Here is a 15951-nt window from a genome sequence, read left to right on the forward strand (position 1 = left end):
AGAAGCCCCGGTGTCGTAGCACCAGCAGGTGGACCCTAGCATGACAAGTGTAGGTTAACCTTCAAGGCTTGTCCACCACTATTCATACTGAAGTTCACCTCCAGTCTTGCAGGCAGGCCTATGAAGCAGTACACCCTAGAACAGTGACCCTGTCACTGAGATGACAGGACCCTTGAGAAGGGCCAGCTCTAGGGCGCTGCAACCGGTGTGACCGCACCAGGTGCTCACTTTAGATGGAGGCATCATTTTTGCAAGTATATTATGGTTTTAAAAGCGCTTGCTGCCTCCTTCCTGGCCTCCAGTAATTTTCGGTAACAATAAAAATGTCCTGGTGACTCTTGTGATTTATGTTCTTCCTGGAGAGATATCGGAATTTTGTCTAATGGAAGATTTGACTCATGGAAAGGTAGCTCAGAGGGTTAATGTACCTTCTGCAAAGAACATGTACCATGCAGATCACAAAGTGCACATAATGTAAATAGGCCAGTAGGCTACTGCTTTTGTCAGAGAGATCCTTTTGTTACTTGCAGTTTATAAGTTAAAATCCTAACATAGAACAGTGAGCTATTAACTGTCATCTACTCCGCAGCAACACAAGTCACATTTTTTATTAACTTTTGATACGTTTGAGCTACAAACAATTTATTAGTTTCAATGGTCAGATAATGCTGCAGATCTTGCATTATGAGGTAAATATGGCAGAGCCATTATTATTTAGAAAACATTTGCAAACTAGGATTTTTAGCCATTCATGTTTGAACTGCTGTTTTGGAAAAGGGAGAAGTGCTGATGACAGAAACTCCATGGCTCGGAGACAAATGGCTTGTGCTTCCACATTTTATCGTATTTGGGGACATTCTGTGATTAGAAGCATATCCCACTTTGTGAACACATTTTACTGTCAATAACTCATTATAACCTTAAATAATCATGTGTATCCATTGGTTGATAAAACTGGGCAGTGAAACCAAACAAATACAAAAAATTGGGATGTTTGCACATTCTGGCCACGCCTCTGGCCCTGCCCACTGATCCAATCCTTGGGTTATTCCCGCCCACTGATTCTCCGCCCACAGTTCCCCTACTTTTTTTCCCCCACTTCGACCACTGATATATCGTGTTGCTGGATAGTGAAAAGACCACACCAGTAAAAAGTACCATACCTATGATATTATAAATTCCAATAAACTGTTGACTAGCAGGTAGCCCACTGTACAACCTGACTAATGAATCATTATCACACTGTTGTTAACAGGCACATTTTGTAAATATAGGACCTACATTTACAAACATTACTAAGGGTTCTGTATGGTCCCGTTATTTGCCAACTGTGTCCACTGGTGGACTCGGGCGGAGGAGGTCCATGCAGTAAGTCGTGAGGGGGTGACACCATGAGTTACCCGCACCGGGTGACACCAACCCTAGTGACGCCACTGTTGACGCAGAGTGATGAAATGCAGTGCTTTGCGCTGCCTTGTCTTACTCCATATCTATGAGGCCATGCAAAGCCACCCAGGGTGGCTTTGTGTCGCCTTATAGATAAGATTGAGAAGCCTGCGCCACCAGAGGGTCAAAAAAAGTGATGCTTTGGCAACGCACGACTCTTGTAAATAAGCCCCTGTGTCAAAAGAAAAAGACAGGAATGCGCCGTATCTGTGAGATATTGCACATAATTCAAGGGTGTCTGCCTTGTAGGATTGATTGCTTTTGTGCAGGAAGGGACACCTTCTACACAAAAAGAATCAATGGAGGTGTCTTCCTCCTTCTATGTGTGCTGTCGATGTAGCACACAGACAAAGAGGAAAAAAACTAGGAGAAATAAAGTAATTTTCATCATTATCCCTCCCATGGTGAGGCGTAGGCTTTTGACACATTCCCAATTTTATAAGTACTTGTACATCTGGGACTGTGTCAAAATATTTGGGTGTTGTGTTGGGACACCCAGCTCAACACCTAAGAAATGCCTCTTTGATTCAGTGTAAGGCAACCCAGTGACTTGGGCTGCTTTGCCTGACTCCATATCTACGAGGCCATTAAAAGCCACACAAAGAGGCTTTGTGTTGCCTTGTAGATATGGGTCTGCACTCTGCACTCCTGGTGCATCACAAAAAGTGAAGCACCAGCGGTGCAATGGGCTTGTAAATAAGTCCACCAGTATTTAGAAAGTGAAGGTTTTGCAAGCGGCCCATTCACTTAAAGCCCAAATCAAGTAAACCAAACACACCAAATAACTTAATTAAAAACAACAGTTCCTGAGCAACCAAATTATCTGTTTTCAACACAAGGAAAAATGCATTTAATTTGTTGTGCCAGCTTGTGATCAAGGTAAAGGTATCACCATCAGGTTGATAAGTGGTGTATTCTTCTTGCAGAGAAAAGCTAATTCTGTTTCTTGAAAACTTCTGTTGATTGATGGATTTTGAAATACAGATGTTAGAAGAAATGTAGCATGAGATAACATGTTCTGTCTTATAAAGGTCATGGCATGATTGTCACTGGTGCATTCACATGCCATGCATTAAGGGGCATATTTACAAAAATTGGGAAAGGCAGCGCTACAGTTCTTTTTTTCTGTGCTGCCCTTTGCCAATTTGTAAGGGTAGGAATGCACCATATATACAAGGTATGGTTGCATTCTTGTCCTTACAGCCAGAACAGGCACACAATTTGGTGCCTAGTACCAATGAAGGCACCCTTGTACTATGGTGCAAGGGTTCTGTGTTGTTGCTAGGATTGTTTTTGAGCAGGAAGGGGCACCTTCCTGCACGAAAACAATCCCAAAAGGCCTTTTCCTCATTCCTTGTGTGCTGCGGAATGCAGCACACATGGACAAAGGAAAAATGTGGGGAAATTACAATATTTCTCCTCATTACACCTGCTCTGGGAGGCATAAGGTTTTAGTGCTGGTCCAGGTTTACGTGATTTTGTAAGTCAGAGGCAGTGTCAAAATCCATGGTTGTTGCGTGGGAACATCCACTGCAATGCCCATGGAACGCTTCTCTGATGCAGAGTAAGGCAACGCGCTGCCTTGCCATACTCCATGTCTATAAGGCAATGCCAAGCCACACAGAGTGTCTTTACGTCACCTCATAGATATGATTGAGAGGCCTGGGTCACCGGAGTGACAAAAAAATTGACACTTCAGTGGGGCAGGCCTCCTGTGAATAAGCCGCTAAATCAATAGGTATTATCCTCCAGATAAATATTAGTAGCTGACAGTTCCCCATGCTCAGAAAATACACTTCAATAGGAAACTAACAGCTATGAGTTCACACAGCAGAGAGCAATAAATGAGTGCACTTGGCTGGGATGAAAGAAGTAACACTGTGATGTTTGTTTTTCTTCTGTCCATTGCAATAAATATTTCTTTCAGAAGTTAATCTTGAACAACAAGCTCCTAGAACCCAAATGCTTTGCATAAAGCAGGCTGGGGATAGTCAGTGTCTGAATTCCTGATCAGGGTGTTTTCTTCCTCTTCTTTTAGAATGATGGCTGCCGCCTGCCACCTACATGCCCTAGGGGAGCAGTGGGAGGACACATCAACAACCGTAATATTGAACCGCATTCACAGATAAGGTAGGATGGCTATTATGCTGAAATTACGTCAACAGTAAGTGTTAATGTTAATTATATTTATACAGCAAAGCTATTACCCGGAGGTGTCCTGGCGCTAGTTAAATCTCCTGTGACAAAATGGAAGAAGTTTATTGGGCAAAAAGCCAGGTCTTTAGGCTTTTCCTGAAAACTAAGAGGTTTGTGATACTTCTTAATTGAAATTGCAGGTCGTTCTGGGCTTTAGCCGCTCTGTAAATAAATCTTCTACCTCCCCATCGCACTCTTTTATGCGTGACCAACCTAGCTCCTAATGAATGAAGTGGTCTTTTCGGTGTGTACCAGTGGAAATGCTGTTTTAAATAGTCAGGTCCTGAACCCTGCAGTGTTTTAAAAACTATACCGAGGGCTTTGAAGCGGACTTACCGGTAGCCAGTGCAGTTTATTTATTTCCTTGGCAATGGGCGTAAACCGAGGTGTGCCCGAGAGCAGTCTAGCTCTGCATTCTGCAGTGTTTGAAGTTTATTCAGGAGCCTTTGTAGAGCATTAAGGTACAAGTTATTACAGTAGTCCAATCTCGACATTACGAGAGTAGTGACCACTGTTTGCCGGCTGCTCGGAGGCAGGAACGGCAATATTTTCCTGATTGTTTTAATCACATAAAAGGTTTTAAATGCCACTGAATTAACCTGTTGACTAAAGGTGAGACTTTCATCCATTATCACTCCCAGGTTTTTCACCTTATTAGTGGGCGAGGGGAGAGAACCCATCGAATCTGTCCACCAATTTGGAGTTCAGAAGTTGATATTGTTTCCAAGCAACATCACCTCAGTTTTACCACTGTTGAGTTTTAGGCAGTTTTCTGCCATCCAACTCCCCACTGATAGCATACACTCTTGGAATCGATTGTCTAAACCTGCCTTGACACCGGGTAGCAGTGACACCACTATTTGGGTGTCGTCCGCATATGATGTGAGGCCAAAATCAAAATCCCTAACAATAGGCGCTAAAGAGGAAACGCACACATTAAAAAGTGTGGGGCTGAGGGAAGATCCCTGTGGAACCCCACAGGGCAGTGCAAAGGTTTTTGACTGATGATCTCCAAGTGCAACAATTTGTCTTCTGCCTGATAGAAAGGATCTTAAAAGGCCCCCGGCTTTCCCAAGGACTCCGCATGCCTCTAGACGGTCAATCAAAATATCATGATGGACCGTATCAAAGGCAGCAGACAGATCCAGCAAAACCAGGGCTGCCTTGCGCCCCCGATCCACCACTTCCCTGATTTCATCTGTGGTCTCAATGAGGGCAGTCTCCGTACTATGACCTTTCCTAAAGCCATATTGGGAAGAATCCAGAGCTTGTGTCTCTACTAGAAAGGAACTGATTTGTGTATTCATATGTTTTTTCTATCAGTTTCGCTGGGAGCAGAAGCCTCGAAATGGGGCGGAAATTGTTAGGATCCTTAGGATCCAGACTGGTTTTTTTTTAGGGGCAAGATAGAGGCTAGTTTCCAACATATAGGAAACTGCCCAGTTACAAACATGCCATTAAAGATTGGTAATAGCGACAACGCGATCGGGATTGGAGCCAACTTGGCCACTGCAGCTGGACATGGGTCATAAGGTGACCCTGAATTTGCTGCCATGAAGAGCTCTTGATTGTCTTCAAGGGACACTGATGAAAATTCTCAAACGTAGCAGCAGGAACTGATGTTAACTTTCGTTCCTCCCCAGTTGCATATATTCCCCTCGTGCTCGACCCGCTGAAAGCACAAAAGATGAACTCTACTTTGGTCAGGAAAAATTTGGGGATGTCTTTGCAAAGTTCCCGACTAGGCTGAACTCTGTCTGGATTTGGAGAGGCCAGATTTGAAACAGTTCTAAATAACTCTTTTGCTGAATTTTTCGCTGAGTCAATGCGGGTTGCAAAGAACTTTTGTTTGGCAGAAAATATAACTTGTTTGTTATTTTGCAAACTGAACCTATACAGTATTTTCTCAGTTTCTCTATAGCCCTCCTCCAGTTCCGCTCCAGCCGTTTACACACGTGTTTCTTATTTCTCAGATCCTCTGAAACCCAAGGCGCTGAGGGTTGCGATCTTTTTTATAGAGAGTCTTAATTGGGGCTAATGTCTTGCAGGCTTTTTCCAGCCAATTTGTGTAAACCATAGAAGCTTCATCCACTCCCACTGGCAGTTGACCTGCCGTGGCAGTTAGACGCTCCTGCAGGGCTATCCCTTCAATTTTATTCCATGCTCTAGTGGCTATAGGCCATTTGGGCACTGCCCCTTCATGCACAACCCCAACAGAGTCAACTCGAATCGGACGACTGCATGATCCGACCAAATGAGGGGCAATAGTCCCGTAAACTTGAGACCTGGGTAGTTAGAAAAGATGCCATCTAAGGTATGTCCTGCCGCATCACTGGGCCCAGTTACCAGCTGTCTCAGGTCTACGCTATTCATTATATCAATCAGAGGCAAAGTGTCCGGGCCAGTAAGTGCCTCTAAATAGAAATTGAAAACTCCCATAATTACATAGGCATCTGTACATAAACCTTCTTCCAGTATATTGGCAAGTGAGGCTCTAAAGGAGTTTCTGTCTCACAGTAAACAGTAAACTTCCTTTAAAAGTATGATGGTGATACATTAAGATTAAAATATAACGCCTCACATGCCTCCATAGTGATCGGCTGAAAAGCTCCTTTAATCGAACCGTGGTAGATCACCACCAATCCTCCACCTTTCTTATGAGGCCTGTCTAAAGAGTAACATACAAACCCCGTAGGGGTAGCTTTCACTAAGTCTGGGCCAGAGGAATTATCTCTCTAAGACTCTGTAATGAAGGCAATTTTAATCTCCTCTTCCTCTATGAGCCTTGCACATTCCAGGGTATGCTTGACCAACGATCTTGCATTACGCAGTATGCATTTGAATACTTGGTCAGCGCCTCCAACTGAGCCTAAATTCTTATCTACCCTTGGGGAAATGGGGTGCATTAAGGATTTAGGGAGGGACATTCTACATTTGGAGCATGCTTCTGGGAAGGGAACTGGCGGTGCATCCAGCGAGGGACAAATACAATCCCTGCCTCACCATTTAAATCGAGCAGTGCTGCTCTACCATAATAACGTGTGGGAGGCTTACCTGGTCCAAGACTGCCAGGAGTCCTGGCGCTGAGTGCGGGCCAGACGCGGACGGGCTCAGAGGGGCTTGCGTTTGGCGCGCAGGCAGCGCGCGCGCTGCGTGCTTCCACTGCGCACTCGCGCCAGCCTTGTTTTTCTACTTCAGGTCACGGAAAGCCTAGTCCGCTGACCAAATCCTCCCAAGATGGCGGCCCTCCATTAATCAGAGCCAACTCTACCCACCAGACTGCCCCCTGTAAGCAGCAATTGCGTGTGGGTAAGAGACTACGGGGCAGATTTATGAGCCCCTTGCGCCACTTTTGCGTCACTTTTAACATGGGAAAAGTGACGCAAAAGTGGCGCAAGGGGCTCATAAATCTGCCCCTACAAGTTTAATATCAATAAAAAGTATTTTAAAAGTGGAACTCAGTGCAAGTTTAATATCAGTAAAAAGTATTTGTAAAAGCGGAGCTCAGTGCAAGTTAATAATTTCAGTACCAAAGTGCAAATAGCAAATAGCAGAGTGCAAAGTACAAGTAAAATGCGAAATGCCTCCGTGTTCTCCCGGCTCAAGCCTCAGGAGATCTAACACCGCGCGCTCGCGCCAATCTCGTTTTTCTACTTCAGGTCACGGAAAGCCTATTCCGCTGACCAAATCCTCCCAAGAAGGCAGCCCTCCATTAATCAGAACCGACTCTACCCACCAGACTGCCCCCTGTAAGCAGCAATTGCACGTGGGTAAGCGACTACGAGTTTAAGATCACTAAAAACTATTTTTAAGAGTGGAACTCAGTGCAAGTTTAAAATCAGTAAAAAGTATTTTTAAAAGCGGAGCTCAGTGCAAGTTAATAATTTCAGTACCAATGTGCAAATAGCAAATAGCAGACTGCAAAGTACAAGTAAAATGTGAAATGCCTCTGTGTTCTCCCGGCTCCAGCCTCAGGATATCTTAGTGCTTACTTCCATCTGTGGTCTTCCACAAAGGAGGCAAGAAGGTCCCAGTACACCTAGACAAGCCATTAAGAGGCTCCGCAATTTTTGTTGAGCTCCATATAAACAGCAGTGTGTCAGTGAGCGCATCAGTCCATGCATGCAGTGTGAAACAACCAATAAAAGGGGAGGGTTGAGCCTGGACTCCTGAAGAATGACAAGAGTTGTTCTCCGTGGACCCAGATCTGGCTTACTCCACTCTAGCTGCCAACGTGCAAGTTTGCATTCACAGGTGCTAGTGCCTGCTTCCCAACCAGCCCCTATGTGCAACCCCACACCGAGTTCAATCCAATAGTTTCCAAACACTAGTTCACCTGGCACCAAAGAGGAACAGATCCCTGGCACAATTCATTTGCCCTTGTTCCATACAATGCCGATAGCACTGTAGCACTCTTTCGTACCAACGGAAATTGGTTTAGGTGCTACAAGAAACTGAGAGAGAATACTGCTCTGTGAGCAGACTGACATGCAAATGCTCGATAAGAGCTTGATTTAATGCAAGTAGTAGATCTTAGGATTTTTAGCAGGCCTTTTTTCGAAAAACCTTATGTGGACAATACCAAAACTTGCAGTGGCCAGCCCACTGCCTACCACTGGTTGACTTTCTTGTTAACCAGCGCCAGATTTGTTAAGGGCCTGTGGTATCCTTTATGTAAGGTGAGGCAAAGGCAATGCAAGCTTTAAGTGAGATTTACAATGCCACTCAGAGTCACATTGTATTGCTCTGCATGGCATAGTTAATCTGGAGTAATGCAAGGCAACGCAAGCCGCTGCCTTGCATTACTCTGCCATGAGAGGGTGTTACATGGGTGGAGCTTGGGTGTTCCAAAGCATCCACCCATGTATTTTGGTGCATTCCGATGTTTTACTAATACAAGTAATCCTGGGAATGCATCGAAATGGTATGCCTTCCCAGGTGAGGCGTAAAGAGGAGAAATATCTTTATTTCTCCTTATTGTCTCCTCTTTCTTAGAAAAAGGAAAAAGCCTCAGAGGATTGTTTTTGAACAGTAAGTTGTCCATCCTCTCACTGTTTTTAGTGCTTGGCAGCCACAAGTGTGCCAGCGCAGAGTGGGAGCTGAACTGCAGCATATGTTAAAAAATGTGGTGCATTCCTGCCCTCTCCATTTGACGCAATGAAGTGTAGCGAGTTGCCTTGCTGTGTTGTGCTGCATCAAATCTTGATAAACCTGGGCCCCAATATGTTTGCTTCTCAGTTAATGGCTTTCTTTGCTCTTCTTGTGATTGTCCCACCTCTGAGCATAGCTTCTTGACCATCCTTTTGATCGGATGACTTGGATTTCTTCACTGGTCACATTCAGGGACCTACTTGCTTTTTGTCATGTTCTGCTTCATCCTCTCACACACGTCCCCCCATGTTAATCCCCCAGCTCGCCCATGCTTTACCTCCCATCGCTGGCTTTTTTTACCTTTTCATTTGTGTTTACTCCCCGTCTGTCACAAGCTTCTCTATTGCTCCCCCATCTTGCCACTTCTCAGTGATCCCTATCCCCATGTCGATTCATCCCAAGCCCTTGTCTGTTCCTCCCTAACCCAAACCCTCGTGTTCTTGCTTTGGGGGGCCCAGCCGTTGCCATTTGCTGCTAGGCTGCACTTCCTTAAAACAAACTTTTGCACATGTTTATACTATTGTTGTTCAATTTACAACTCCAAGACTGGCTGGAGTTCGTGATCCTTAAACGGTGGATATAAAAAATAATACCTGAATGGTGGAAGCTTCATGTCAAATGGATGCATGTGTGTAGTAATACATTCACGCATATTTGTCACCATGCTGAGCCACCATAGTGTCATCTAAACTTGTACGTGACAATGTGTGCTAAAACAATCGTACAGAAAATTCATCATACTTTTTTCTATTTTTGTCATGATAATTACTAAGGGGCTTATCAAGCACGGCGTTAAAATTATCGCCACTTTAGCGGCAGAAAACTGCTGCTAAAGCGGCAATAATGGGCTTGATAATATGTCGCAGAGAATTCCAATAGAATCCCATGTTGACACCAGAACATGGGCTTCTATGGGAATTCTCAAGGGCATATTATCAAGCCCATTATCGCCGCTTTAGCGGCAGTTTTCTTACTCTAAAGTGGCGATAATTTTAACGCCGTGCTTGATAATATGCCCCTAATTTTTTGGTCCATTATCTCAAAGCAATTTCGCTAGCTTTCACACGTTAAAGTGTCCAGGAGAGGGATTACCAGGAATGTGATATTCTTGCACCTGTTACAATTTCCAAATCAGCAAAAACACTGCGTCAGCCCATTCGGGAATAACCCGTGATGCATGGATAAGGCATTAGTAGCTCTGCTAAGCAGGGCCATTAATTGCTTTAATGAAGCTGGCCTTTGTCACATTCTCGTGGCTGCACAGCATTTACAACATACCCTACCCATAGTGAGTTGGTTGACCGTCGCATGAATTTTCTTTTTAAAATAAAATCTTTTGGTATAATCACCGGAAACACTTTCTTTAAAATAAAAATTAAAGTCAGGACACAAGGCAGAAGCCTCCATCACACTGGAGTTTATTTTTGTTTTGTTGCAATGCCAGTGCACATAGCGTGCTGACAACATCACAGCACAATAAAGTGAAAGTAAACCCTGCTAATGGTGTAGGTTACTTTCACATCTGATCAGTGCAGGAAGGGCACACTCTGCCCCCTTGTACCAATCTGTGCAGGAGTGACAGAGCTGGAAGTGGAAAAATGTCCCCTTTCCAATGCTTCCTCTCCCCAGTGAATCCCTGCTTGGGATCCACTGGGGAGTAATTCTTTGAAGGGGAGTGGCCGTTTGTGTAAGGGTCAGTGCTCCCCCACCAAGGGCACTACAGCCTTTTTGTCCCTTTTGGGCAGATTGGGGAGTCTGCCCCAAGTCTGCATACCCAGGGGGTAAAAAGCCTACTAGACATCAGGGATATTTACAAGCCCCTATCGCCACGGAGACGTCACTTTTTATGACGTTCCTGTGGCGATAGGGACTTTGCATTAATTACATGGCAGCGTTAAGCCACTTAACGTGGCTTAATGCTGCCTTGTAAATGAGGTCCCCTTTCACCCTATGTTTAGCATGAAAAGGGAGGGCATTGGGTGTTGTTGTGGACGTTCCACCGCAACACCCATTGATTCTGATGCTGCCCACTATTTACAAGAGAGGAGTAAATAGGAGACAGCACCAGAGTTAAGCCCAGGGAAAACCTGGTCTTACCCTGGCGCAATGAGAAATGTTCCATTTCTCCTCGTTTTTGCAGTTTTCATGTGTGTTGCGTTGTGCAGCACACATGAAAATAGCAACAGGCCAATGATTGTTTATGTACAGGAAGGTCCCACTTCCTACACATAAACAATCATTTGTTAAAAATGTAATTTTGCAACTTCTTTGTGTGCTGCATTAAGCAGCACACATAGAAGTTACAAACCAGCATTTAAAGATTGTTTACGTGCAGGATGGAGGACCTTCCTGCACATAAACAATCTTCCCCTGCACGCAGACATCCTTGCATTATGGTGCAAGGGTGCCTGCGATGGCGCTCAGCTGCAAAGTGTAGCGTCAGCGCTGGGTGAAACGCAGGGCTGCACCATATTCTTGTAAATATGGTGCAGCCCTGCGTTTCTGAAGTGGCGGAGTGAGCCGTTAAGCCAGGTAGGCTAACGCCTCACTCCGCCACTTCCCTTTAATAAAAGCCCCTAGGTATTTCCATGCTGCAGAAAACATAGGGCCATACTCCCACCATGGAAGGGACATACAGTCTTTCTGCTGCCGGAGGGGCATATACAGAAAGGGGATCGCCTCCAATCTACCCCTCCAGGCAGTAGAAGGCCTTCTGATCACAAGAGACATCTTTTATCCGTGGGAGGATCAGCTCCTTGGGCAAGGGCCCATGCTCTTCCACCCTTTAGGCACCTGGAGGAAGATTGGAGGTTCCGCCCCATCTTACCCTCAAGGGCGTGGTATAAAGCTAGACACCATGGGTTTCAACATAGAGGGGAAAAAAGGGGGGTGGAGTTGTCCACACTGGCATCAGACTTTGCCACCCACCCAGGATAAGCATTCAGTCCTACCTCCCCCTGGGAGCAGATATGGGGTGTAAGAAGTTGGGGGATTAGCTGAGCAGGCTAGGTACCTACCTCAGGTAATAACCGCAATCCTTGTCAGGGTGAACCCTCAAAGTCACTACATTAAGCTGAGCTCAGCCCCCTGGTAGTTTTGGCAGAGAGCAGGCAGGCTTACATTAAAAGCAATGTGTAAAGTATTTATGCAGTACTAAAATAGTGATAAAGTCAAAATGCAAGACAATACCAACGCCAAAATGAATTGGAAACATTGATTAGAATTTGGTACACAAAACTGCAGGACCAGCCTTCAAGGCTCTTCTCAGGTCTCAGAGATCAGGTTCAGTTCTTGTTTGAGATTTCAAAGGACCAAGAATGTTGATGGTACTACAGTCCAGTTGTAACTTACTGACCCTGGGTTCACCTTGGAACTATATAATAGGGACTTACAGATACATTGAATATATAAAATCAGGAACATATCAAATTTACCATGTTGAAAGGAGGTGTACAAGTACTGATTAGCACAGGTAGAGTGCACAAAGTTATTTAACCAGCAAAAAATATGATTTGGAAAAAAGACCGGGGTGACCCTGCTGAAATTGTAAATTTTCAACAGGGTGAGCGTGTCCGAATCTTCCTTTCCAGAGAGTAAAAAGCCCACAAGACATCAGGAGTTTCTTTTTCTGGGAGGAGGAGTGGTACCTGGGTCAAGAGCAAATACTTTTCCATACCCACAACCAGGGTAATACGTTCTTTCTGCCTCCCTGGGTGTTAGATTGGGGCCAGGGGTTACCCCAATATGCCCACCCAAGAGGAGAGAAATCCCACTGGAAACCATGGTTTTTTTAAAGGCACAATAAGAGGGGTTATGTGTGGCTCACCAAAGCATCAGGCCATGCACCCACACCAGAAGGGGTTAGTGCCCCTCCAAGGGTGCAGATTGAGGGGTTTACATTGAATCTACCCACAGGGAGGCAGAAAAGCCTACTAGATGCCAAAGTTATATATTTCCATTGTTTAGGAAAAAATATGGGATGGGGTGGGTAATCCAGGCTTCAGCCCTTTCTACCAATTCTAAAGCCTCAACAGTCCTTCAGGACCCCTGGGGCCTACATTATCCCCATGAATATGGCAAGCAAGGGGACATTTGGATTTATTTTGGGTGTAATTCTGACATATGTACCGGAAGAGTGGGGTTAAATCCCAATTTCCTCTCACATGCCATGCTGAATAGATGTACTGTTTGGGCTTGGGATCAGCTGGCAACCAGGGAATCAAACTAAATCCAGACATTTCTGAAAACTATATACACAGAGAAGTACAGGGTGGTATGACATACTTGGATCAAAGTAAGTTTTCTTACCCAAAAAGCCCTGTAAGCTTCAAACATTTTCTAAAATCACCCCTTTTCCTCACATTTCTGTTAGGGACACTCTTGGAATCTGTGGGGGGTGCAGACAATTTAGAACCAGTGTCGGAGCTCCATGAGCTAGGAATTTAGTGGATCCCTCAGATTCCAGATGTTTCTGTCACAGAAATATGTGGAAAATGCATTATTTCAGCAATAGTATGTGGTTTGTAGGGCGACGTGGGTAGGAAACTTTTAGAGGATCCATGCAAGACACACCACCTTGAAAGCCTCTGGTTGTCTAGTTCTCATAATTGTCTTTTTAGCCTCCATCATCACAAGAGGTTATTTTTTTTACAGCAATGCTGATGTCTTCCTGTTGCCTTTGTGGACCTTTAATGTTGTGGGTGCTAGATCTAGCCACACAAGAGTGGTAGCATTTAAACCCAGAGAAATGTGAGAAAACTTGGAGGTAGAAAGGTAGAGTATCTTATTAGATTCTTGAAGCTTCTGTAACAGAAATGCAAGGAAACTTCATATTTTTAGTCAAGGTTTGAGGTATGCACGCATTTGTGTGTTAGAGAACATTGTGGTATACACACACGTCTGACCACCCTTGACTCACTCTGTGTTTAGTTTTAGCAAAGTCTGAGTTTGGTGGAATTACTTCAGTGTTGGCTGAGTCTAGACCCAAAACCCCAGTTGCCCCCACAGCCAAAACAAGTCATTTTTAACAGGAAATATTGATGTCTTCATATTGTGTTTTGGGGTATTTTGTGTCAGGACAACTAGGCCCAGCCTCATAAGTGGGGTAGAATTGTTATCAGGAGAAGTGTGAGAATGCTGTAGAGATGTTGTAGATCCTCACAGATTTCAGACTTTTATGACAGACCTTTGAGGGAAATATGCAATTTTGGCCATTGGCCTTCCACTGGGGCCCAAACACCCAAACACCCCATTGTAGTGCTTGACTCTCTCAGGGTAGCAGAGCAGAACAGCCCATTACTACTTAAGGGAGGTGGTGTGGGCGAGTAATCACCATTCGCTGGAACACAATAATAGCACTCAATAAATAATTGTCCAGTCAGCATTTTCTTTAGAAAAGTAAAAGCACATTTATTGCACACATACTACTCAATACTATTTGCATTTTGCATGGCTAAATAACCTTTATGACTAAAATCCGTACGCATACTAACAGTAGTATATGTAATAAATAGAATATTGCATGGTATATGTTGCTTTTGTGATGTCTTTGTAATGTTGCCCGAGAAGACAAAGTAAAGGGTGAATATAAACGCTTTAAATGTTGCTATACGCTAGATAAATACAAGCACATAGAGGGATTAGTAAGGGGTTAACATTAGATTTATTGTTTCTATGCATTAATTACTCTTTTGTGTTTGTTTCGCTTAAGTTGGCGTTTGGGCCTAAATAAATATGTCCGCCGACGTGACTTCACGATGTGGTCACTGTCCCATGAGGGGCGGAGCGAGCAGAGCATGCGCAACAAAGATGACTGCAGCCTCTGCATGTCCCATAACCTACTGTACTAAGACAAGGCCATGGTGGGAAAACAGCCAAGTGACAAAACAAAGGACGTTTACAAAAGAAACCGGAATGGACTGAACTGTGACCCCTCAAACTGTGCTAAACCCCATCGGACGATCATAACCGACCAATCACGACTGTACGAAATTACCAAAATGTAACTTTTACAATGATTTTGTTATATAAGTACATGATAGAATAGAAGAGGAACAGAGACCCCCATTTTTTCTATCTTACTGACCGATGACCACGATGACGACGGTGACGCTACGCGAACTCTACAACTTAGGGTGACTGCTGCGTTCCTGAATCCTAATTGGCCCGGATGCTGCCCATTTGTCTGATGACTATGACATTTTCCTAATTCTATGGGCATTGCCGGATACTTGTAAGTCTCTGGTCTTGGTCGATCTTTGAGACTGTGGCGTGCTGAGCCCAGAACTTGAACATTAATCTGCTTTGACGACAGATTTAGAGGACTACAGATAGTCAGAATAAGTAAATATGATGTCCTGCGATTTAATTGAAATCTGATATAAACTCTCCAAATGCAACTTTAACTTTGCTAAGAAATTTTAGATAAACAGATATTGATTGACAAAGAATGAGTTTGTGATTTATTGAGAAGGGTAAGATTAAAATCTTAAAATGTGTTTTAGCTGATTCTAGATCACCATCAACCAATCCAACTATTTGGTCAATTGGCCAAGTGGGAGGAGTGCCTTGATGTTTAGGATTGAGATCTGTAGGTGGAAGAGATATTGATTTTTATTCTGTAAAATAACTTTTCTTTCAATATAGGATATAAGGTAGTTCCCCCACATGTCGAGCGCTTGAACCGCTCATCCCTCCAACTGTGTGCAGACCTGAGAATGGTTAGTGTGAGTGTTGGTGTTATGGGCCCCACCAATGACTGCATGTGTGAATGAGTTGGTGTGACGCCGGGTCTGTGACGAAGGGAGGATATCGGTATGGGTTTGTTTTCCCCGTTACCAGGGTTTTTTGCGCTCCATCAGTTTTTCTGGTAGCAAGATGATGGTTTTATTGTTTTGGTTTCGTGATTATTGCAGGTAAATTACTTATTGATTTTGATTAGTATTGGTTTATTTATTAACACTCTATGTTGAGTCACATCGAGTTCTATGTTGTTTGACGGCTTCTGGGATGTAGGAAGTCGGAAATTTGTAACGGTTCCGTAGTAGAGCAGAGGTAAGCGCTGCTCTCGGGAAAGACGGAATTGTTGTTGCCCTGTAGGTACACGGGGAAAACGTGTGACGATTGGAGTTGCACAACGCATTGTCTGGGTTCGATTCG

This window comes from Triturus cristatus, chromosome 1_2 (genome assembly GCF_964204655.1).
Source record: "Triturus cristatus chromosome 1_2, aTriCri1.1, whole genome shotgun sequence".
NCBI lineage: Eukaryota > Metazoa > Chordata > Amphibia > Caudata > Salamandridae > Triturus > Triturus cristatus.